The sequence below is a fragment of the Pseudophryne corroboree genome, chromosome 10 (genome assembly GCF_028390025.1).
Source record: "Pseudophryne corroboree isolate aPseCor3 chromosome 10, aPseCor3.hap2, whole genome shotgun sequence".
NCBI classification, from domain to species: domain Eukaryota; kingdom Metazoa; phylum Chordata; class Amphibia; order Anura; family Myobatrachidae; genus Pseudophryne; species Pseudophryne corroboree.
Window position 1 is genome coordinate 147962398 of NC_086453.1, and position 26293 is coordinate 147988690.

The 26293-nt window shown below is 40.9% G+C and overlaps 1 long non-coding RNA gene across 1 annotated transcript; it reads right to left on the bottom strand.

Moving 5' to 3' along the window:
• Positions 1-990: 990 nt before the first annotated feature.
• On the bottom strand, positions 991-26293 carry LOC134965100 (uncharacterized). Its single transcript, XR_010188317.1, has 5 exons — positions 26240-26293; positions 17876-17927; positions 1622-1669; positions 1167-1217; positions 991-1035 (listed from the first exon to the last, which is right to left on the bottom strand). It is a non-coding gene; the product is annotated as an uncharacterized LOC134965100 (long non-coding RNA).

Below are 26293 nucleotides of genomic sequence, written 5' to 3' on the forward strand. Positions count from 1 at the left end.
GCTGTCGGTCACTTGACTGCTGGAATCCTGACCACTGGTCACGCAAACCCAAGCCATTGGTACTGTTAATAAATCAATGAATGTAGAATGTAGAGTACTGTACAGTAGATTACAATTCTTACCAGGCTGGCCTGAAGGCTCCCCCATTTCCTCCTCCTCCTCCTCGGTATCAATAACGAGGCGGTCTGTGTGTACAAGATAACAAGTATTGTAAAATAAAAAAATTACAGTAATACTGTAGGAAACTAGTGTGTCTGTAACAAAAATAATGATTACCACTTCCAGAGCTCTGCTGGTCAGACGGTGTTGGTGGTGGTACTGTGAGAAAAAACAACAGTGCTGTAAGTGAAGCTGTCAATTTGTAACATGTACTATACAGTATCCAGGACACATGTACAGTAGTGTAACGATGACAGTCACACCAGAATTCTCGTTACACAATACCTGGCAGCGCAGCAGGTGGTGGTGGTGGTGGTGGTGGTGGTGGTGGTGTTGTTGGTACTGTGGGAAAAAAAATAACAGTACTGTAAGTGAAGCTGTCAATTGGAAACATGTACTGTACAGTATCCAGGACACATGTACAGTAGTGTAACAACGATGACAGTAGCACCAGAATTCTCGTTACACAATACCTGGCAGCGCAGCAGGTGGTGGTGGTGGTGGTGGTGGTGTTGTTGGTACTGTGGGAAAAAAAATAACAGTACTGTAAGTGAAGCTGTCAATTGGAAACATGTACTGTACAGTATCCAGGACACATGTACAGTAGTGTAACAACGATGACAGTAGCACCAGAATTCTCGTTACACAATACCTGGCAGCGCAGCAGGTGGTGGTGGTGGTGGTGGTGGTGGTGTTGTTGGTACTGTGGGAAAAAAAATAACAGTACTGTAAGTGAAGCTGTCAATTGGAAACATGTACTGTACAGTATCCAGGACACATGTACAGTAGTGTAACGATGACAGTCACACCAGAATTCTCGTTACACAATACCTGGCAGCGCAGCAGGTGGTGGTGGTGGTGGTGGTGGTGTTGGTACTGTGGGAAAAAAAATAACAGTACTGTAAGTGAAGCTGTCAATTGGAAACATGTACTGTACAGTATCCAGGACACATGTACAGTAGTGTAACAACGATGACAGTAGCACCAGAATTCTCGTTACACAATACCTGGCAGCGCAGCAGGTGGTGGTGGTGGTGGTGGTTGTGGTGGTGGTGGTACTGTGGGAAAAAAAATAACAGTACTGTAAGTGAAGCTGTCAATTTGAAACATGTACTGTACAGTATCCAGGACCAAAAAGGGGTCCGGCCAATAAACAATCTGCATCAGAGAAGCAAGATACAGTATGCTTAAAGTATACAGTACTATATACTAGATCGCCAACAAACGTAAATTAACAAACAACTATCACTGGAATTGACCATCCTCATCCCGTAGCGAAGCACGGGTATTCAGCTATCTACAATGTTATTTATACTTTGTGTTTAATATTTACATTTAGTTTTGTAAACAGACATTCTTAACATTAACGGATTGCAGCGAGTTATCTGTGATGGTCAGGACAGGGGGTTGGGACTATAGAAATCACTATGTACTGTACACTACTGTATTTGACAATACTTACCAGCTTGGCGGCGCCTGTCCCGCCTCCTGTGACGTCGTGCTACCAGCCCTGTAAAAATATATATATACACAGTATAATGGCAGCATACTGTACAGCCAATGAAATTCAACATTGACAGCATCTTTATGACATCACAATAAATGGAATTGTTCATTCTAGTACCCTGCACCTAATCACTCAGGAGGGCATAGTGTACTGTACTGTCTTCAAAACTTAAGGGGCACATTTCTAAATGTGACATACAGTACAGTACACTTACAGTATCGCTACAGTACAGTAGGTCCAGGGTATTAGACAGAACACTACCTTTATAGACATTGTAACACACATAAGCATTGCCCTTATAAACATTATGACACACATCAGCATGCAGCCCTCCCACCCTTAACCATCTCAGTACTGTTCATTACATTACAAATTGATTTCATGACAGATGATGCAGTACTCACCTGAATTCATCTTATTCACGTCATGTCACAGTAGTGCAGTTTATTCACGTCACAGTACTGTCCTTGATTCACGTTGTGTCACACAGTAGAGCACCGTATTCACGTCACAGTACTGTCCTTGATTCACGTTGTGTCACACAGTAGAGCACCGTATTCACGTCACAGTACTGTCCTTGATTCACGTTGTGTCACACAGTAGAGCACCTTATTCACGTTACTGTACTGTACGTCACAGTAGTGCAGTAGTATATCCACATTACGTCACAAAGTAGAGATCTGCCACAGTCATGAACCTTATAACACATTATGCAAGAGTAATGCACGTCAGAACACATTAGGCCACTGTAACATCCCTTAGAATAATTTCTGCCAAAGTAACATCCCTTAGAACACTGTACTATCTGAAACACAAATTTCTGCACACTGCACGACACACTGCAATTAAACCACACAATGCACTGCACGACTGCATAGTGTATGCACTGCGTGATATGACAAACTGCACATTTCCCTGCAAAATATGATACAATGTACACTACACAAAAAACTGCAATTACCACATGTGTATACAGTACACTGCACGACAGTGCTGGCCCTAGCCAGATACAGATACAGCCGCAGTCACGCAAAATATAGGCATGCCGCATATCATTTTAATCAGCAGAAGCTGCTGGTGCCCCTAAGCATAGCAAATGCCCTAGGCATTTGCCTACTGTAGTTTGCCTATGCCTAAGGCCGGCTCTGCTGCACGATGTGATTCACTATGCATTACACTCACTGCACAATACCATATACTGAATGTACACTGCATGACACGCTGCAATTACGCAGCACGATACACTGTGATACATTGCATATACTGTACACTGCATGATACTGTACACTGCACAATCGTAGACCACGTGGATTGTAAAGAACTACTGTATATATACACAAGTTTAAAAAAATAACAATTGTTTTTGTAAAACGCATGTCGATCTTTTTCCATGTCAACTTAACGACCATGTCAACCTACAGTAACTGGTGTCAACCAATTTCAAAAGCCGCACCATCTAGGTCCACGCCAAAAAACAAATTGACCTTTTGACCCGGGTTAATGTTTGGTCCTTGTTTAACCATTTGTTTACCACAAATACTGTACAGTGCTATATAGACCGGATACCTGCTGCTACAGCAGCCCCTGCTATAATGTACTGTACCTGTAACTACAGTAACTTAAAGTACAGTAATCTACAGTAATGTACTGTACTTACAATCCCTTATGGCCTGCAGGCGTCGTGGGGTCCTCCTCACGAGGTCACTCCATCTCCTCTGGAGAGACCTCACCGTTCTCCTCCGGTTGTAGGTCCGGAGGATATCCCTGCTGGCCCTCCTATATGACCTAACCTTCTCCTCGTTGCTGGCGAGAGTTCTGTCCCGCCAGCGAACGAGGAGACGCAGCTCACCCAGAGCATAGGGACGGTCCCGTACAGCAGCCATGACCGTCCTTATGCTCAATGAGCGTCTCAGACGTCGTGCGCCTCAGACGTCGTGCGTCTCAGACGTCGTGCGGTCCAGGCATTCAACGTACAGTACTGTAGTTACTGTACTTTGTGACAGTTTCCCTTAGTTTTAAATATGCCCTTTCTTTGACCACAGTATTTTCCACTGTCTTGCCCTACGCCCTTCCCTCCTGGGAGCCTTCACAGGTCTTATGCAATACACAAATACCGAAGATGCACAGTCCGTCAGAATACACTCATTTCATTCCCGCTGTTTAGGTGCATTTAGCGTAAAGAATCGCTCCTGCAGATGTACTTTGATTTATGTGAAATCTGTGTGCATCCTTCCATTGACTGTCTTACAGTGTAAATAAAATAATACAGTGCATTATTACAGAAAAAAAAAAAAAAAGAAAGAAAGAAAGCACATCAGGTCTCGAACCCTGGACCCCCAGCGAGGGAGGTGGGAGCCTTGACCCCTAGCCCACGACGCCTCATGAGAGATTTCCAATTTCATGTGTGAAAGTACTGCAAACAGCGGCCGGCCCCCGCCCCATTGCTGTTGGTTTATGCCTTAGAGGACTCGGACGCTCGCATTTGTAAAGCACGGTGTTTTCCTCCGCCTCCGGCTAGCCTGTTGCCCTTCCCCCATGGGAGCCTGCACAGATCATGCAGTAGACAGGGAGGGAATGCAAATGCTGGTCATGTGCAATACACAAACGCCCACTGTAGTACTGTTTTGCTCACTTACAGTACTGTACTGTAGGTTGCATTTAGCGTAAAGAATCGCTCCTGCAGATGTACTTTGATTTACTGTATGTGAAACCTGTGTGCATCCTTCCATTGGATGTACTGTATTGGAGAGAAATTTTTTTTTTTTAAAGTGAATGTCACGGGAACACATTAAAAATAAGGTTGGCACTTCCTTCCCATTGGTGTTGGTTTACAGTATGCCGTAGTGTACTCGGACGCTCATGTAATTGCATTTCAAAGGCACAGTATTTTCCATCGTCTCCCCCCTACCCCCATCGCCCTTCCCCCCTGGGGGCCTGCACAGGGAGGAAATTCAGGTCCTGTGCAATACACAAACGCTGAAGATCTACAGTACTGTTTTGCTCAGTTGGTAGCGTCAGAATACACTCATTTCATTCCCGCTGTTTAGGTGCATTTAGCGTAAAGAATCGCTCCTGCAGATGTACTTTGATTTATGTGAAATCTGTGTGCATCCTTCCATTGACTGTCTTACAGTGTAAATAAAATAATACAGTGCATTATTACAGAAAAAAAAAAAAAAAGAAAGAAAGAAAGCACATCAGGTCTCGAACCCTGGACCCCCAGCGAGGGAGGTGGGAGCCTTCACCCCTAGCCCACGACGCCTCATGAGAGATTTCCAATTTCATGTGTGAAAGTACTGCAAACAGCGGCCGGCCCCCGCCCCATTGCTGTTGGTTTATGCCTTAGAGGACTCGGACGCTCGCATTTGTAAAGCACGGTGTTTTCCTCCGCCTCCTGCTAGTCCTCCATTCCCATTATGCATTAGCGAACTCAGACGCTCATATATTTTAAAAGCACGGTGTTTATACATTGTACTGTACATTCTTCCTTTTACACAATTACTGTAGTTGCGTCTCCATACACATACTGTACAGTACTCCATACTTTTTCCACCGCCTCCCGTTACGCCTACAGTATTGCCAGAGCTGTAGATCAATCCGCCGCTATACTGTACGATCGAAAGTACTGGATTAGTGGAGCATTAGCGACACAGTGGTGGAGATGTGTAATGCATGATGAGTATCTAGATCGCCTCAACGCGCCTGCCTGTGATGAAACTCAGCTATCGCATTAGCGTGACTAAACGCCCGTCTCGGCGGAGAAACAGTCAAGATAAAGGTGGCTACATCTGTAATTCCTAAATGCATGACTTACTAATATCCTGTGCTTTGGCTTTTCAACCCATTGTTTTAGAGCACTGTTTTGTGTCAAGACTGGCTGCAGGAGCTGTGTGCGTTTGCTGGAAAGTCAGGAAAGGAACGACCTCCAATGATATGCTGCATCTCCTGGTGTGTGTCTCCCTAAAGTGGCTGTCAGCAAATAAATGCAGCCTATACACCCAAACACAAGCAAACTCATTGTGACATCACAGAAGTCGCATCATAGAAGCATCACAGAAGTCGCCTCATAGAAGAGGCATCTTGGGTGCAGGAACTACTAACTGCCAATTTAAAAAATGAAAATCCGCTTTCATGAGCCTGTTGAAATAATTTATCTGGGTGTCAGGGGAAGGTTCAGCGCAACCAGAGAACCTTCCATTGAAGAAGAAGAATCAGGGCCGGCGTTACCACTAGGCAGCTTTAGGCAGCTGGCTAGGGCAGCAGCCGCTGGAGGGCGCCTCTTATTTAGCCCAACATTAAAATGAAAGACGTTTCTTTAACATCTTTCACCTACTGTACCTGATGCCGGTGACAGCAGCGGCCGCCACTTTTCCCCCAGCAACCCAAAGCACTGTTAATTTTTTAGTTAATATTTCCAGGGGGTAGGTGATTGAGAACAAGCGCACGTGCAATCAGAGGCAGCAGGTGCCCGCTCCTCACCAGCGGCACGTTAAAACCGCCAGCGGCGCTCAGGAGCCAGTGACAGCAACGGGCAGCAGTGCCAACCTGGCTGGCGGGACCATGAGCCGGTAGACATTGGCAGCTACAAGGAGCAGTAACCCCCCACGCCAACCCAGCCAGCGGTAAGATTACTTTGTGGTGATGCGACATCCGGAGTAGGGCTGCATGGAGGAGTCACTCCCCGAGAACATGGTAGTGGTCACAGTGTGCCCTGGCTACATATATGTATGGACTATGGAGGCAGTCAGTGTATTTATGTATGAGAGAGGTAGGGTATGGACATATATGTGTATGGATGTATGTTTGAGAGGCTATGTATGAGAGAGGCTGTATATGTATGTATGTATGTATGTACAGTATGTATGAGAGAGGCCGTATATTTATGTATGTATGAGAGAGGCCGTATATGTATGTATGAGAGAAGCTGTATATGTATGTATGTATGTACAGTATGTATGAGAGAGGCCGTAGATTTCTGTATGTATGAGAGAGGCCGTATATGTATGTATGAGAGAGGTCGTATATGTATGTATGAGAGAAGCTGTATATGTATGTATGTATGTATGTATGTATGTATGAGAGAGGCTGTATATGTATGTATGTATGTATGTATGTATGAGAGAGGCCATATATGTATTTATGTATGAGAGGCCGTATATGTATGTATGTATGTATGTATGTATGTATGTATGTATGTATGAGAGGCCGTATATGTATGTATGTATGTATGAGAGAGGCCGTATATTTATGTATGTATGAGAGAGGCCGTATATTTATATATGTATGAGAGAGGCCGTATATGTATGTATGAGAGAGGCCGTATATGTATGTATGAGAGAGGCCGTATATGTATGTATGTATGTATGTATGTATGTATGTATGTATGAGAGAGGCCATATATTTATGTATGTATGAGAGAGGCCGTATATTTATGTATGTATGAGAGAGGCCGTATATTTATGTATGTATGAGAGAGGCCGTATATTTATGTATGTATGAGAGAGGCCGTATATGTATGTATGAGAGAGGCCATATATGTATGTATGTATGTATGAGAGAGGCCGTATATGTATGTATATATGTATGAGAGAGGCCGTGTATGTATGTATGTATGTATGTATGTATGAGAGAGGCCGTATATGTATGTATGAATGAGAGAGGCCGTATATTTATGTATGTATGAGAGAGGCCGTATATTTATGTATGTATGAGAGAGGCCGTATATGTATGTATGAGAGAGGCCGTATATGTATGTATGAGAGAGGCCGTATATATATGTATGAGAGAGGCCGTATATGTATATATGTATGTATGAGAGAGGCCGTGTATGTATGTATGTATGAGAGAGGCCGTATATGTATGCATGAGAGAGGCCGTACATGTATGTATGTATGAGAGAGGCCGTCTATGTATGTATGTATGTATGTATGAGAGAGGCCTTGTATGTATGTATGTATGTATGAGAGAGGCCGTATATGTATGTATGTATGAGAGAGGCCGTATATGTATGTATGTATAAGAGAGGCTATGTATGTATGTATGTATGTATGAGAGAGGCCGTATATTTATGTATGTATGAGAAAGGCCATATATGTATGTATGAATGAGAGAGGCCGCACATGTATGTATACAGTATACAAGGAAGTGCAATGTTGTGTGTGTGTGTGTGTGTGTGTGTGTGTATGTATATATATATATATATATATATATATATATGAGAGGCAGTATATGGATGTACATATGTGAGAGGCAATGTATATATGAGAGAGACAGTGGATGGATGAAAGAGGCTACGTACGTACGTATGCACGTACGAACAAGAGGCAGTGTATATATGTATGTATATGAGAGGAATTGTATATATGTATGCATATGAGAGGCAGTGTATGTATAAATGTATATAAGAGAGAGGCAGTGTATTTATGAATGTATATATGAGAGAGGCAGTGTACGTACGTACGTACGTACGTACGTACGTACGTACGTACGTACGTACGTACGAATGAGAGAGGCAGTGTATGTATGAATGTATATATGAGAGAGGCAGGGTATGTATGTGAGAGGCAGTGTATGTATGAATGTATATATGAAAGAGGCAGGGTATGTATGAATGTACATATGAGAGAGGCAGGGTATGTATGTATATGAGAGGCAGTGTATGAATGTATATATGAGAGGCAGTGTATGTATGAATGTATATATGAGAGGCAGAGTATGTATGTATGTATGTATGTATGTATGTATGTATGTATGTGAGAGGCAGTGTATGTATGAATGCATATATGAGAGGAGGCAGTGTATGTACGTACATACATATGGGAGAGGCAGTGTATGTATGAATGTATATATGAGAGGCAGTGTGTATGTATGAATGTATATATGAGAGACAGTGTGCTGTATGTATGAATGTATATGAGAGAGGCAGTGTATGTATGACTGTATATATGAGAGAGGCAGTGTATGTATGTATATATGTATGTATAAGAGATAGAGGTGTGTGGCAGAAATAAAGGGAGATAGTATGTGTGTAAAAGAAAGCGAGAATGAGAGAGACAGAAAAAGTATATAGATGTGAAGGAATATGAGCGAGACAGAGTATGTATGAATGTATATATGAAATAGGCAGTGTATGGATATGTATGTACAGTATGTATGAGAGACAGAATGAAATAGAAAGAGATAGGCAACTGGGTAGAGTGACAAAAACCACATAGATGATAGCGGCGCTAATAGTAGGCAATTAGATCAATATAAACATATATATATATATATATATAATATCTATATATATATATGTGTACAAAAGAAGCTACCAGCGCCACAGATACAGTATCTAAGGTATATAAACAGTATGGGAAAAAAGAAAAGGACCGTTCTGGACTAATAAACAGAACTAGACCTGGTGGACACTCCCTTCCAAGTATTTAGGGCGTCAGCTTAAAAACCTCAAAGATATACGAAGGCACTGGTATATATGCCTACAAATTGAAAATAGTGCAGGGGGATGAGGTTGTTACAAGCGACCAAAGGTGTCAAATAAATAATGTAAAAAAACCAGGTACTGATAAAAAAATGTATTTTAATTTCAAAAGGCCGAGCACTAAAAAAAGGTTGGTAATAATTGAAACAATAAAAATAGACCAATGCAGCCTAGGCTGCATTGGTCTTTTTACATTATTATTACCTGGTGTTTTACATTATTTATTTGACACCTTTGGTCGCTTGTAACAACCTCATACCCCTGCACTATATATATATATATATATATATATATATATATATACATGAACAATAGATACAGTGCTGGTTATTTAACATGGAATGCAGACACATAAATATATATATATAAATATATAAGTGGAACCAAAGTCACTCTATGAGTGCTCAAAGCACTAGATCCTCCTTAGATAATTCAGGATCGCTGCTCCCCTTAGTCAATCCGAACTCCCACGAAGATAGATATCTGTCAATGAAACATATAGAGGGGGCGCTCCATAGTGCATAAACTTTTTTTATTTTAAAACACAAACAGACACAAAAGTGCTTGAAACAAATGTAAATATTACACTCGTACCAGAAGGCAACCAGTGTGGGCTGGTTACCACATGGTTCCCACAAGAGTTGGGTATCTGCACACTCAATATATATTATCAATATTGTGAATGTATGTGAACCATCATCACATCATCACTTGTTTGGACCCCTTTTCCCTTTATATCAGACAATGCTTGATGGGTAAGGGGGTGCTGTCAATTACAGTATATAGACGATCGGGTTGAGAGGAAAAAAGTAAGGAGGAACTGTATGGTTGACGCACTAGAAAAGATTACTTTATCTTAAAACTTAACCTTTATTAAATATACATTAAATTATGAATTAATTACCCAGACAACAGTGAAACATAAGAGTTAAAATCAGACAAACTAACATATAAGTGAAACCTATAAGATAGGAAATTGTGAATAAAGAGATTTAAAAAGCGTGTCCGCGTGTATTTGGTACGTATAATACTCGTGGGATTGTTGTATCTATTTAAATGTTACTATCATTGACAATATAATTCTTTCAATGCAATGGCTGTTACTCTGATGTTATCAACCATCTGTTTTATAATGTCTATTTATTCAACAAATATCATCTGGGAATAAATTTCAAGACCTAGAGACTGTGAATATCACCAGATTATGTAGATGCAGATTGACTACGATAAACAAATATGGAGAATTATGGCCCTCATTCCGAGTTGATCGGTCGCAAGGCGAATTTAGCAGAGTTACACACGCTAAGCCGCCGCCTACTGGGAGTGAATCTTAGCTTCTTAAAATTGCGACCGATGTATTCGCAATATTGCGATTACTAACTACTTAGCAGTTTCAGAGTAGCTCCAGACTTACTCTGCCTGTGCGATCAGTTCAGTGCTTGTCGTTCCTGGTTGACGTCACAAACACACCCAGCGTTCGCCCAGGCACTCCCACCGTTTCCCCGGCCACTCCTGCGTTTTTTCCGGAAACGGTAGCGTTTTCAGCCACACGCCCCTGAAACGCCGTGTTTCCGCCCAGTAACACCCATTTCCTGTCAATCACATTACGATCGCCGGAGCGAAGAAAAAGCCGTGAGTAAAAATACTTTCTTCATAGTAAAGTTACTTGGCGCAGTCGCAGTGCGAACTTTGCGCATGCGTACTAAGCGGATTTTCACTGCGATGCGATGAAAAAGAACGAGCGAACAACTCGGAATGAGGGCCTATATGTAGCCAATTAATGCTGCTACATCTCAAATTATTATGCTGCTGGGCCGGAATCAGCTGCAAGATGAATATCTCTATCTCCAAGTTATTCTTCGAGAAGGTAAGTATTAATTCGCACTCTCTGTCAGTATTAATACATAGGTGCAGATTTTTCAAGGGTATATGTAGAGGGGAATAAAAAGGAGGGGATTTTATTTAGGGGATATGGCAGTCCCGACTGTGGTATGGATCATTAAGGGATATAGTAATCCCTATTTCTAATATCCACCACATATGGCAATCCCGACTGTGGTATGGATCATTAAGGGATATAGTAGTCCCTATTTTTAATAACCACCACATATATTTCCAGCCTCGTGCTGTAGTCTGTATTTCATTCTATCAGACCCGCTTGAAATCACTCCTCTATTGAAGATATTCTATTTAGAGGTGTAGGACTGTAGCATTCAGGGAGACCATGATCCTTTAAGAGTATGTATCTATCCCATACGTCATATCCCTTGCTTATATTTCATTAATATAATATAATTAAATATAATGTCAAGTAATACTGGACAGAGTGGTGCTAATACAAAAAAAACTTTATAAGTCCCACACTTATTACACCTTCCCAGTGATGGTAAATAAATTCATCTATTGTGGCATATATCCACCTTTCAGTTTCAGATGTTAGCCGCGTTATTTGCGTTATTTGTTATAATGTGGTGCATTGCGGTGTGACGTATAAGTGTTATAACTTTTTCCCTATCCCTTAATTTCAGGGAATACTTCACTGTAGCAGTTTAACACACATACAATGTATCACGAGTATTGCAGCTGATATATATGATAATAGCCATATCGTCCTATATATAGGATCGCCTGTTTTCCATTCAACAGGATTATTTTTATCAGTAGGAGTCAGCTACTATCGCTATATACTATCTAGGACCCCAGCTGCTGTGCTTAAAGTATTAGAGGTTCTGTTGCCAACAGCATGTAGTGTTCACAACATCAATTGCTGTCAGCATATAATACTTGAAACATTTGTTGCAGACTCTGATGATAAGTATCCTATTTTTAAGTATGTGTTGTTAGAATCAGCAGCTATCAGCAGGTGGCAATAGACACATTTGTTACAATTTACAATGTTTGATATCCTCTCCTCAGTTATGAGCAGCCACATATAATTTCTCTAGTAACAGCCATTTCCCTACAGGTAAATATACATTCTATTTTATAATAACATATGTCGGATACACGCGGGCACGCTGTGCCCTACACGCGTGTTTCACTGCACTAACAGGCAGCTTCGTCATGGAGCAACCCCGCCCTAACGCAACCCTGACGAAGCTGCCTGTTAGTGCAGTGAAACACGCGTGTAGGGCACAGCGTGCCCGCGTGTATCCGACATATGTTATTATAAAATAGAATGTATATTTACCTGTAGGGAAATGGCTGTTACTAGAGAAATTATATGTGGCTGCTCATAACTGAGGAGAGGATATCAAACATTGTAAATTGTAACAAATGTGTCTATTGCCACCTGCTGATAGCTGCTGATTCTAACAACACATACTTAAAAATAGGATACTTATCATCAGAGTCTGCAACAAATGTTTCAAGTATTATATGCTGACAGCAATTGATGTTGTGAACACTACATGCTGTTGGCAACAGAACCTCTAATACTTTAAGCACAGCAGCTGGGGTCCTAGATAGTATATAGCGATAGTAGCTGACTCCTACTGATAAAAATAATCCTGTTGAATGGAAAACAGGCGATCCTATATATAGGACGATATGGCTATTATCATATATATCAGCTGCAATACTCGTGATACATTGTATGTGTGTTAAACTGCTACAGTGAAGTATTCCCTGAAATTAAGGGATAGGGAAAAAGTTATAACACTTATACGTCACACCGCAATGCACCACATTATAACAAATAACGCAAATAACGCGGCTAACATCTGAAACGGAAAGGTGGATATATGCCACAATAGATGAATTTATTTACCATCACTGGGAAGGTGTAATAAGTGTGGGACTTATAAAGTTTTTTTTTTATTAGCACCACTCTGTCCAGTATTACTTGACATTATATTTAATTATATTATATTAATGAAATATAAGCAAGGGATATGACGTATGGGATAGATACATACTCTTAAAGGAACATGGTCTCCCTGAATGCTACAGCCCTACACCTCTAAATAGAATATCTTCAATAGAGGAGTGATTTCAAGCAGGTCTGATAGAATGAAATACAGACTACAGCACGAGGCTGGAAATATATGTGGTGGTTATTAAAAATAGGGACTACTATATTCCTTAATGATCCATACCACAGTCGGGATTGCCATATGTGGTGGATATTAGAAATAGGGATTACTATATCCCTTAATGATCCATTCCACAGTCGGGACTGCCATATCCCCTAAATAAAATCCCCTCCTTTTTATTCCCCTCTACATATACCCTTGAAAAATCTGCACCTATGTATTAATACTGACAGCGAGTGCAAATTAATACTTACCTTCTCGAAGAATAACTTGGAGATAGAGATATTCATCTTGTAGCTGATTCCGGCCCAGCAGCATAATAATTTGAGATGTAGCAGCTCTAATTGGCTACATATAATTCTCCATATTTGTTTATCGTAGTCAATCTGCATCTACATAATCTGGTGATATTCACAGTCTCTAGGTCTTGGGATTTATTCCCAGATGATATTTGTTGAATAAATAGACATTATAAAACAGATGGTTGATAACATCAGAGTAACAGCCATTGCATTGAAAGAATTATATTGTCAATGATAGTAACATTTAAATAGATACAACAATCCCACGAGTATTATACGTGCCAAATACACGCGGACACGCTTTTTAAATCTCTTTATTCACAATTTCCTATCTTATAGGTTTCACTTATATGTTAGTTTGTCTGATTTTAACTCTTATGTTTCACTGTTGTCTGGGTAATTAATTCATAATTTAATATATATTTAATAAAGGTTAAGTTTTAAGATAAAGTCATCTTTTCTAGTGCGTCAACCATACAGTTCCTCCTTACTTTTTTCCTCTCAACCCGATTACCACATGATTCCACAAGTAATCACCAGGCAGAACTGGAACAAGGGTCAGACCAAATCGCGATGGAGTCCTCCACCCGCCGGCGGCTATTTTCCCTGAGACTCACGGGCAGGATCACACACGTCCGCGACTACTCGTTCAGCAACTGCAGGGATTTTTCAGCGTCACTAGACTCCGCCCTAACGCGTTTCATCATCGACTTCATCAGAGGGCTGGAGTCTGTGACGCTTGGATCGGTATTTAACGATCCTCTACCAAACTTGCATCAATCCCAAATCAATACACCTGTGCGGCTGTTTTAAGGTTAAAACCAAAAATACTTTATCCTCTATAAATCAATATAAAAATATATAACAAACAACCATTTATATGTTTAGACTTAATTTTACTATCAGAATGATATTTTAATGAATGACTCTTATACCAGAAAAACGGCAAACCTCAAACAGACGTGCAGTTTACAAGGTAATAAATACTTTGCAAATAGGTAGGTATGTACACTTATTACTACACATACCAACAGATATATTAATATTAAACATGATAAATACAATTGAATACAAGAAGTTTAAACCTGATAAAAGACAATTAGACAGAACAGTGAGTAAGGTTAAAACATATAGATGGGAGTTTAGAGACACAAGTCACAGCAACATTATTTTACAAAAGGTGTAACTTCAAACCCTTCATTTAGTCCCTCAGGTCTTAGAGTTTTAAGGGTCAGTATCCAAAAGGTTTCCCTTCTTTCTAATTCGCTGTCTGAAGCACCCAGATGTATTCTACAGGAAAGCCAGGAATATTAAATCCTTGGTTTCACGTAGTAGTTTGAAACCAATCAGGGATAAAAAGGATAAACATTTCTTGGATGACATTAAAGGTTGTTATGCTTGTGGAAGCTGCAAAGTATGTAAGTTAATAGACAAGGAGAAAACTGAATTTAATGGTAAAAATGATACGAGAACATATAAGATTAATAGTTTCATCAATTGTAACTCCACCAATGTAGTATACATGCTTCTATGTCCCTGTGGATACAGGTACATAGGGAAAACGAAAAGAATGTTGAAGATACGTATTTTAGAACACACTAGAAATATAAAAAATCTATATGTTTTAACCTCACTCACTGTTCTCTCTAACCAGCCCACACTGGTTGCCTTCTGGTACAAGTGTAATATTTACATTTGTTTCAAGCACTTTTGTGTCTGTTTGTGTTTTAAAATAAAAAAGTTTATGCACTATGGAGCGCCCCCTCTATATGTTTCATTGACAGATAGATATATATATATATATATATATATATATATATGTGACCCTGACTGGTTAATATATGTGTAATGGGCAGGATATACTAATAAATATTGTGATAATGACCATTATCTAACTAAATATATATATATATATATATATGTATATGTGTTTATATAATGCTGATGTTGAGGGAATTATTATAAAAGTGTGGTGAGGTAAATTGGGCTCTGCAATGTTTACTGTGGAGCGGGAAAAGCATTTGTCTCGCGACCCTCCGTCAGAGACTGGTATGTGCCTATGCATGAATACCCAGCTTGGGGAGCACGAGACAGGACAAGTGAGGGGTGTCCCGCGACCTGAGCGGGAAAATGACTGCTCTCGAGACCCCCCTGATACCAGTATAAAAGAGGGGATCACAGTGCATTAAGACACACTGGTGCCGCTCTGGTGAGCATAACTTCTTTCTCTCCCTGCCCTGCCATCAAAGAGCTGTGCTGTAACCATTCAGCGGGAGCAGGGGAGAAGAAGGAGACTCAGTCCGGAGGGAAGGCATCCGAAGATTGGGCAAGAAGAGCGGAGAGGAGAAGCGGCTCAACATTCGCCAGAGGGAGAAGACGAGGAGAGGGCGGCCGCTGAAAGAGAGGAGAATAGCCGGAGCGGAGAAGGCGATCGAGGTGGAAGAGGGATAACCTCACGGTACATCGTGGTAAGATTACCCACCTTAGACATTAATGCATCCAGCGCCGCCCCGCTGTCAAAGCCTCTGCTATCCGCTGTTACTAAAGCCGCTTGGGGGAGCCGCCTCTGAGGCGATCCCCGTCAGCCGGAGCCGCACACCGCAGTAACCACAGTAAAGGCACCCCCTCCGGAGCGCTGATATCCATAGCCGTCCCTGCCGCCAGTCACGCCCGTCGGAGCCGCCCATATAATTAACTCTAGTGAAGGAACCACACACTAAGCTCCACCAGTAAGAGACGCCTCTGTCGCTATCCCGTTTGCCGGAGCCGCCTCCAGTGCAAACCCCGCCTGTCCTCACCTCCCTCTTTAGTAACTAATAGACGATAAGGAGACTCCGGAGCTCCAGCTGAAGGAGCCACACACAGTACAAATCCCGCCTGCGGAGCCTCCCCCTCATTGATATTTCGTGAGTAGCCCCCCTCCTGAGATACGTCTGTCAGAGCCACCTCTGCTGCTGATACCGTCTATCAGATCAGCCCACAACACTAGTTCCATATAGAAGCCGCCTCCAAAGATCATACTGTATATGCCTCTCTAACCCTGCATGCTGGCGGTGTACACAGTATGTTCTAGATACTGGCACTTTCTGGACCCTTTGTGTTAATGCTGTATTATCTGCAGGGGTTAACTATAAATCCGTCGCTATCAATGTTCTGTCTATCACCTCTGTCTGGCCGCTGATTCCTCTCCGACAAAAATCAGTGCACACATTCTGCCCACTGGTTGCAAGGTTCACCTCAAGTAACGTCCCTTCGCCTACCAAGTTTCAACTGTACACCACTGAGAATGAAAAGGGGGTGTGTCCACTATTCCAGCATAAAGGCAATGGGCAGGAGCTCATTGTGAAAACATCTAAGGTCTGTTATTTACTCCCACTTGCACCTAATATTTACACACTTTCTACAAAATAACATACCTGACACCCATACTTTCAGTTATGTATAGTGACTCTCTCTCTACTTGAAATAACAAGAAAGACTAGTGACAGTATATATTCAAAGCATTTCTACAGGTCAACTAATTTCCTATGGACCACGCACAAGAGAGAAGCACTAGTAGCAGGATTGATGATTAACCACATATATAATAAGCCTTTCTCAAAGAAATTCAGTTATCTATTTGAGGAGAAGTCTACATGTTACCGTAAAGGCGGCTGAACTGTTTATTTTCCACAATCAAAGGCAGATCAGTTTACATACATATATATATATCCGACGTGGCTATCACGAAGAAAGAAATATCTGAGTTCAGAGTCAGTGACATTTAGTAGAAAGAATGCTAAAAGTCCTCTCAGACTAATATTATACTTCTACTGAAGGCTTTCCTATTTGGATACTGTAACTAAATTGTATCAGCAGCAGGGAGTAAGTGTTACAAATAACATTAAACACCAAGTGATACATAGTCAGGAATTCTTCTAGTGGTACTGGATACAACCAGCTCTTTTGCCTTTTCAACAAGAGATTTCATATCCTGCTTGAAGGAACACTATTAATACCAGGGAATCTATATAGATATATTGGCAGTATACCACAAGGTTACTAATATAAAGTGGAGGAGAAAATCACAAGAAATATATATGCATATATATAAATGACAGGACTGGGATATGAACTATAAGTTATCGAATGTTGTATTAGGACTACAATAAGAAAATGTTGTGTATAATTGGAATGTAATTGGAGTTATTGTATTACTTCTCATATGTAACCTATACCTGAAACGATATTCATTGTATTAATATCTTCAGAAGTAAATAGTAAATGGTGTTGATATATAGTTAAGATATATTTATTTAGTGTATTTATGTGATGTAAGAATATGTTGCAACAACCTAATATATATCTAATATAAAATATACTAAAAGGAACCTAACTTGTGGTGTTTACTTACCAGAGGTAATGGTTATAGGAGAAAATGGAAGAAAGATAGGGTACGGTGAAAACTGTAAGAAATAAAATAACAAAAGAAAGTTAGAGGGTTTTTCCCAAATTTACCCTTTATTGATATAACAATATCTATCATAAATTTGGGTGGAGGCACAATAAAGAAGGTAACGATTTAGTAACCCCTACCCCACATTTCACCAATTAGGGTTACATAATGGAGGCACTGCTGCTCAGATCGAATATAGAGTGCATAAATGGAGAAGATATATATAATTGGGGTAAAATAAAGAGGGTGGATATTAAATGTAGTGTGGGTATTGGAGGAAATTTAGTAGATATATATGATGAGGAGATACTTAAAGAAGTGAAGAAATGGTATGGGATTAAGGATCCACGTATATGTGATAAATGGAGAGGTAATTTGGGAGTTGTAAGTGCTGTATTACTAACTAATAGTAATGAATTGGATCCATCCTTAATCCCTGCTAACATTATGCTAGAGAACGTTCCAGGTAGAAGATTACAAATTATATGGCCTATGATTCCCCAAGACCTAAGTGAAGAAGCCCCGGTAGAGTGCGATAGTAGAAAAAATGCAGAGGACGGAGGGAACATAGGAGGTAGTTATTCTATAGCTGGGGAGCCAGCAACAGACATTCCTAGAGGGGAAGATGGTACTGAACAGAATGTAGATGCGGTAATGGACAAAGTAGTTAGTCATTTTGAACGATGGCACTACGAGGGAGGATATAGAAGGTTAAGAATATTTTCTGGAATTATGCCAGTACCTGCGGGGGAGGAAAATTATGATACCTGGAAGGAAACAGCTACCCAACAGTCGGAAGAATGGAGATGCCCCGAGCACATAAAAAAACAAAGGATCGTTGAGAGTTTGAGGGGTCCAGCTATGGGCATTATCCATGCTACCAGAAGAAGTAATCCAAGTTCCACCTTAAGAGATTACTTTGAGGCCTTAGATTTTTCATTTGGAACATTAGAGGATGTTAGTGACATTCTAGCAAGATTAAACCATACATATCAAGAACCAAACGAGTCTCTTACTAAATACATCTATACTGTAGAATAGATAAAATCCTGTATAAATTATTTGACAAAAGGGGAATGGAAGCCAAGGATATAGATGAATGGAGGATGAAACATCTTCTTCGAGGAGCTCTTACAAGCAATCCAGTAGCACAGAGACTTAGATGTAGTATGGCCAGGAGTCCTCCTTTCACGCTAGGAGAATTAATTAAGGAGGTGAAATTGGAGGAAGTACAAATTGAAAATAGAGAAAAAAGTTTGAAACGTGTTAAAGTGGTATTACCCACAGCTGAAAACAATTTAGCTTCTGAAAAATTATATAAATTAATGGAAGAACAAAATAAAAAACTAGATCAATTAATTACCCTCCAAACCACTCTCTCTGCTTCATCTGCTCTAATGCCCATGGGAAGAGGAAGGGGGATTAGTAGAAGAAATGATAATAGGGGTAATTATAACAATTTCACTTGTTATAATTGTGGACAGTTTGGTCATCGAGCTTTCGAATGTGTTCATGGAGGAAGTACACGAAGAAACACCTCTAGGGTAGAAAGATCTTCAACACTGACGGAAAACTCCAACGGGACGCCGATGAACCCCGCATCGACGCCCAATTTATAAAAGTGTGTGCAATGGGGAGTACCCAGTGGTCTAATGTAATCCCTGATGGGATTATAGGAAAGGCTCCCATGGTACTAGCAATTATTGATGGACAGCCCTGCAATGTATTACTGGATAGTGGATCCCAAGTCTCTATTACATTTGAAAGTTGGTACCAAAAACATCTATCCCACCTTCGCATTTTATCATTTGATGGACTAGTAATATGGGGGTTAAGCAATCTAAAAAAACCCTATTTAGGATATGTTGTTACCCAAATTGAATTCCCTGCGGAATCAGAAAGTCATAAGAATCCATTCCCATTTCTGGCTTTAGTTTGTCCTGATCCTCCTTCTGATCAAGGGGTGGTAACTGTTATTGTAGGGACAAACTCTCACCTATTCCGGACACTATCTGATTGGTGTATGGAGCAAGCATGACTTCAGGATGACATTCAGAACAGAGATGTCTGCAATTCCTATGGAATACCTATGAAGGTGTCGACTCCCTTGGCAGTTCCCGAAGATAATATAATATCTTCAGTAGATTATGAACCTTTTCTAAAAAAATTGAAAGATTGTTTCATAGGAAGTGATATCTCAGATGTCGAAAGAGAGCACCTATTACAACATCTCATCCATCATGAATCCGTGTTCTCTGTTGGAGATTGGGATTTAGGGACAGCAACCGGCATTGAACATAGAATTAAACTACAAGATGAGAGTCCATTTAGAGAACGGTCCCGTCGATTGGCTCCGGCTGATTTTGATGACGTTCGGCAGCATTTGAGGCATCTGTTGGAGAATAACATCATTGCTGATTCAGAAAGTCCCTATGCATCGCCAATTGTAGTAGCTAGAAAGAAAAATGGAGACATCCGGTTATGTATTGATTATCGTACCTTGAACAATCGGACTTTAGTGGATCAATATACTGTCCCTAAAATAGAAGAAGCGTTGGACTGCCTCCAAGGAAGCAAATGGTTCTCCATTCTGGATCTCAGATGTGGATATTATCAAATTCCGATGCATCCAGAGGATCGCGCTAAAACTGCCTTTATTTGTCCCATTGGTTTCTTTGAATTCCTGAAGATGCCGCAAGGAATTAAAGGAGCCCCAGCTACTTTCCAACGCACCATGGAGCAAACCGTTGGGGACATGTGCTACAGAGAAGTGATTGTCTATTTGGATGACATTATTGTGTTTGGTAAAACACTAGAAGAACATAATGATAGACTCTTGAAAGTGTTAGACCGATTAAAACAATGCTGGTTGAAATTATCAATAGACAAGTGTAAACTGTGCCAAACTACAGTGACCTATCTAGGCCATGTTGTGAACCGAGACGGAATATCCACCGACCCTGACAAAGTGGAGGCAGTGAAGGGATGGTCTCGCCCAGTAAATTTAAAAGATCTACGATCTTTTTTGGGGTTTTGTGGCTATTATAGGCGTTTTGTACCCAATTATTCCAAAATAACTAGGCCCCTCACTGAATTAACCAAGGGATATCCCCCTGTAGGAAAAAACAGGGTAGCTAAAAGTGCTACTAGTCAAAGATTGTACTTTAAGCCACAAGATAATTTTGGTGATAGATGGACGTCTGAGTGCGAAGCAGCGTTTCAACAACTGAAGTCTTGTTTAACTCAGGCGCCTGTACTAGTTTACGCCAATCCAGAGTTACCTTATGAAGTTCACATTGACGCTTCTTTTGAAGGATTGGGAGGAGTCTTGTATCAAAAGCAGCAGAATCAATGCCGACCTATTGCTTATGTCAGCAGGGGATTATCCACTAGTCAGAAAAACTACGCTGTGCATAAACTTGAATTTCTCGCGCTCAAATGGGCAGTTGTTGATCAATTCCACGACTACCTATATGGGGTCAACTTTTCCGTCCATACTGACAATAATCCGCTTACATATATAAATACAACAGCCAAGCTAGATGCCACAGGTCACAGGTGGTTGGCTGCATTATCCAACTACAATTTTACCTTAAAATATAAGCCTGGGATTCAAAATACCGATGCTGATGCTTTATCTAGATTACCCCATTCCACAACTAACAGCGATAATGACGATTGGGTGGAAGTACCTGCACCAGCCCTTCGTAGTCAATGTCAGCAGATTTTAACAATAAACACCCCGACTAGGGCAACTGTTTGCACTCTGGGAGCATCTGAAGTCGCACTTCCCTCCATGTACTGTTGGATAAATAAAGCTGAAATAAAACATCTACCCATGATCACCAAAAAACAACTGAGACTGGAACAATGCAAAGATCCCACTCTATCAGTAATAATTAAGTATCTGCAGACAGGTCAGTTAACCACCAATTACCATTCTCTGCCAAATCCTTTAAAGACATTAATACAACAACAAAATAAATTATTATTTCGACAAGGAATATTGTATCGCAAGACTCTTAGATCTAATGGAGGAGTAAAATTTCAACTGGTCCTTCCTGCAGTATTTATTCCATTAATTTTATCCTCATTACATGATCAACATGGACATGTAGGCTATGATAAAACCCAAGCACTTATAGCTGATAGAATGTATTGGCCTCTAATGAATGCTGAAATCGCACAATACTGCAAAAAGTGTCGGAATTGCATTTTACAAAAAACCTTACCTATGCATGCAGCCCCATTAGTTAATCTAAGTAGTACTGGACCATTAGAGGTGGTATGCCTTGATTTTTTATCCTTTCAAGGACCTAATGGACAAGACAGCAACATACTAGTAGTAACCGATCACTTCACTAGATACGCTCAAGCCTTTGTGACCACAAACCAAAAGGCCATAACAGTCGCTAAAACCCTATGGGAAAAATTCTTTGTTCATTATGGGCTACCAGGTCGGATCCACACTGATCAGGGACGTGACTTTGAGAGTAACCTCATTAAAGAGCTATGTGAATGTTGTGGGATACGGAAGTCACGTACCTCTCCCTATCATCCTCAAGGAGACCCGCAGCCTGAACGGTTCAACCGAACTCTATTGAACATGTTGGGAACCCTGGATCATAAATCCAAACTGCAGTGGAAATATCATATAGTTCATCTTGTCCATGCATATAATTGTACCAAAAATGAGGCCACTGGGTATTCCCCCTATGTACTTATGTTTGGGCGAGAAGCCCGATTACCAATCGATCTAGGAATATCTCCCCATAATGTCAAGTCATCCTTGCACACTCAATATGTCAGGAAACTCAGAAAAGAATTGAATGAAGCTTTTGAAGTTGCTACACTGGCCTCTAAGAAGCAAGGAGAAAAGAATCAGAGACTGTACAACCAGAAAGTAGTTGAACATATTTTACTCCCAGGGGACAGAGTACTCCTTAGAAGACTTGGAATTCCAAAACGTCAAAAATTAATTTATAAGTGGCGTGAGACTCCTTACCGAATTGTGGAAAAGTTACCTGGTATTCTAGTGGATAGACTTACATCAGAAAAAGGAGATGGACACCTACTCACCTATCACCGGAATCATTTGTTGCCCGTTGGACAGGATGTATATTTCCCAAGTGACCTAGAAAGGGAAAATAGCCCTGACCTGAAGGATAGTAATCAAATCCCTTCAGCTTCTTCTCCTCTGTCCTTTGAAGAAAATAGTGTGGATGAATGTCCAGCAACAGAACTAGGATATTTCTATAGTCGTGAAAGTCCGGAAAGTGCTTCTCTTGAAAAAGAAGTACCATTCTCTCCAGTATTCAAAGACATATCGCCCCCAGAGGAAGAAAATACAGCTGTTAAGGATGATTGGAGTGACTTTAATGATAGCCCCACTCTAGATCCACAAGGAAGTGCCTTATTTACTCTTTCTCCTGCTATGTTAGATATGGAAACCCCAGTAGTTGGGGTAGAGAGATGCAGTCCTAGACCACAAAGACTGCGTAGACCTCCAACTATTTTTACTTATGACCGGTTAGGATATCCAACTCATAAACCCCTAATTCTTCAGTCCAATATTGTACATAGTTGGCCTTATTTTGGGTATACTGAACAGAGTAGAAATGTAACTATTTAGCAAATACACATTCTTTAACCTGTATATGTATGTAACTCATTATTTTTGTATAAAAGAATATTGTGGTGATCTTTGAAATAAAACCAAGATTCCGGTAGGTGTTGGTATTTTCCAGATCACCAGGGGGAGAAATGTGACCCTGACTGGTTAATATATGTGTAATGGGCAGGATATACTAATAAATATTGTGATAATGACCATTATCTAACTAAATATATATATATGTATATGTGTTTATATAATGCTGATGTTGAGGGAATTATTATAAAAGTGTGGTGAGGTAAATTGGGCTCTGCAATGTTTACTGTGGAGCGGGAAAAGCATTTGTCTCGCGACCCTCCGTCAGAGACTGGTATGTGCCTATGCATGAATACCCAGCTTGGGGAGCACGAGACAGGACAAGTGAGGGGTGTCCCGCGACCTGAGCGGGAAAATGACTGCTCTCGAGACCCCCTGAAACCAGTATAAAAGAGGGGATCACAGTGCGTTAAGACACACTGGTGCCGCTCTGGTGAGCATAACTTCTTTCTCTCCCTGCCCTGCCATCAAAGAGCTGTGCTGTAACCATTCAGCGGGAGCAGGGGAGAAGAAGGAGACTCAGTCCGGAGGGAAGGCATCCGAAGATTTGGCAAGAAGAGCGGTGTGAAGAGGAGGAGAAGCGGCTCAACATTCGCCAGAGGGAGAAGACGAGGAGAGGGTGGCCGCTGAAAGAGAGGAGAATAGCCGGAGCGGAGAAGGCGATCGAGGTGGAAGAGGGATAACCTCGCGGTACATCGTGGTAAGATTACCCACCTTAGACATTAATGCATCCAGCGCCGCCTCGCTGTCAAAGCCTCTGCTGTCCGCTGTTACTAAAGCCGCTTGGGGGAGCCGCCTCTGAGGCGATCCCCGTCAGCCGGAGCCGCACACCGCAGTAACCACAGTAAAGGCACCCCCTCTGGAGCGCTGATATCCATAGCCGTCCCTGCCGCCAGTCACGCCCGTCGGAGCCGCCCATATAATTAACTCTAGTGAAGGAGCCACACACTAAGCTCCACCAGTAAGAGACGCCTCTGTCGCTATCCCGTTTGCCGGAGCCGCCTCCAGTGCAAACCCCGCCTGTCCTCACCTCCCTCTTTAGTAACTAATAGACGATAAGGAGACTCCGGAGCTCCAGCTGAAGGAGCCACACACAGTACAAATCCCGCCTGCGGAGCCTCCCCCTCATTGATATTTCGTGAGTAGCCCCAGTCCTGAGATATGTCTATCAGAGCCACCTCTGCTGCTGATACCGCCTATCAGATCAGCTCACAACACTAGTTCCATATAGAAGCCGCCTCCAAAGATCATACTGTATATGCCTCTCTAACCCTGCATGCTGGCGGTGTACACAGTATGTTCTAGATACTGACACTTTCTGGACCCTTTGTGTTAATGCTGTATTATCTGCAGGGGTTAACTATAAATCCGTCGCTATCAAAGTTCTGTCTATCACCTCTGCCTGGCCGCTGATTCCTTTCCGACAAAAATCAGTGCACACATTCTGCCCACTGGCTGCAAGGTACACCTCAAGTAACGTCCCTTCGCCTACCAAGTTTCAACTGTACACCACTGAGAATGAAAAGGGGGTGTGTCCACTATTCCAGCATAAAGGCAATGGGCAGGAGCTCATTGTGAAAACATCTAAGGTCTGTTATTTACTCCCACTTGCACCTAATATTTATACACTTTCTACAAAATAACATACCTGACACCCATACTTTCAGTTATGTATAGTGACTCTCTCTCTCTACTTGAAATAACAAGAAAGACTAGTGACAGTATATATTCAAAGCATTTCTACAGGTCAACTAATTTCCTATGGACCACGCACAAGAGAGAAGCACTAGTAGCAGGATTGATGATTAACCACATATATAATAAGCCTTTCTCAAAGAAATTCAGTTATCTATTTGAGGAGAAGTCTACATGTTACCGTAAAGGCGGCTGAACTGTTTATTTTCCACAATCAAAGGCAGATCAGTTTATATACATATATATCCGACGTGGCTATCACGAAGAAAGTTCAGAGTCAGTGACATTTAGTAGAAAGAATGCTAAAAGTCCTCTCAGACTAATATTATACTTCTACTGAAGGCTTTCCTATTTGGATATAGTAACTAATTTGTATCAGCAGCAGGGAGTAAGTGTTACAAATAACATTAATCACCAAGTGATACATAGTCAGGAATTCTTCTGGTGGTGCTGGATACAACCAGCTCTTTTGCCTTTTCAACAAGAGATTTCATATCCTGCTTGAAGGAACACTATTAATACCAGGGAATCTATATAGATATATTGGCAGTATACCACAAGGTTACTAATATAAAGTGGAGGAGAAAATCACAAGAAATATATATGCATATATATAAATGACAGGACTGGGATATGAACTATAAGTTATCGAATGTTGTATTAGGACTACAATAAGAAAATGTTGTGTATAATTGGAATGTAATTGGAGTTATTGTATTACGTCTCATATGTAACCTATACCTGAAACGATATTCATTGTATTAATATCTTCAGAAGTAAATAGTAAATGGTGTTGATATATAGTTAAGATATATTTATTTAGTGTATTTATGTGATGTAAGAATATGTTGCAACAACCTAATATATATCTAATATAAAATATACTAAAAGGAACCTAACTTGTGGTGTTTACTTACCTGAGGTAATGGTTATAGGAGAAAATTGAAGAAAGATAGGGTACGTGATAACTG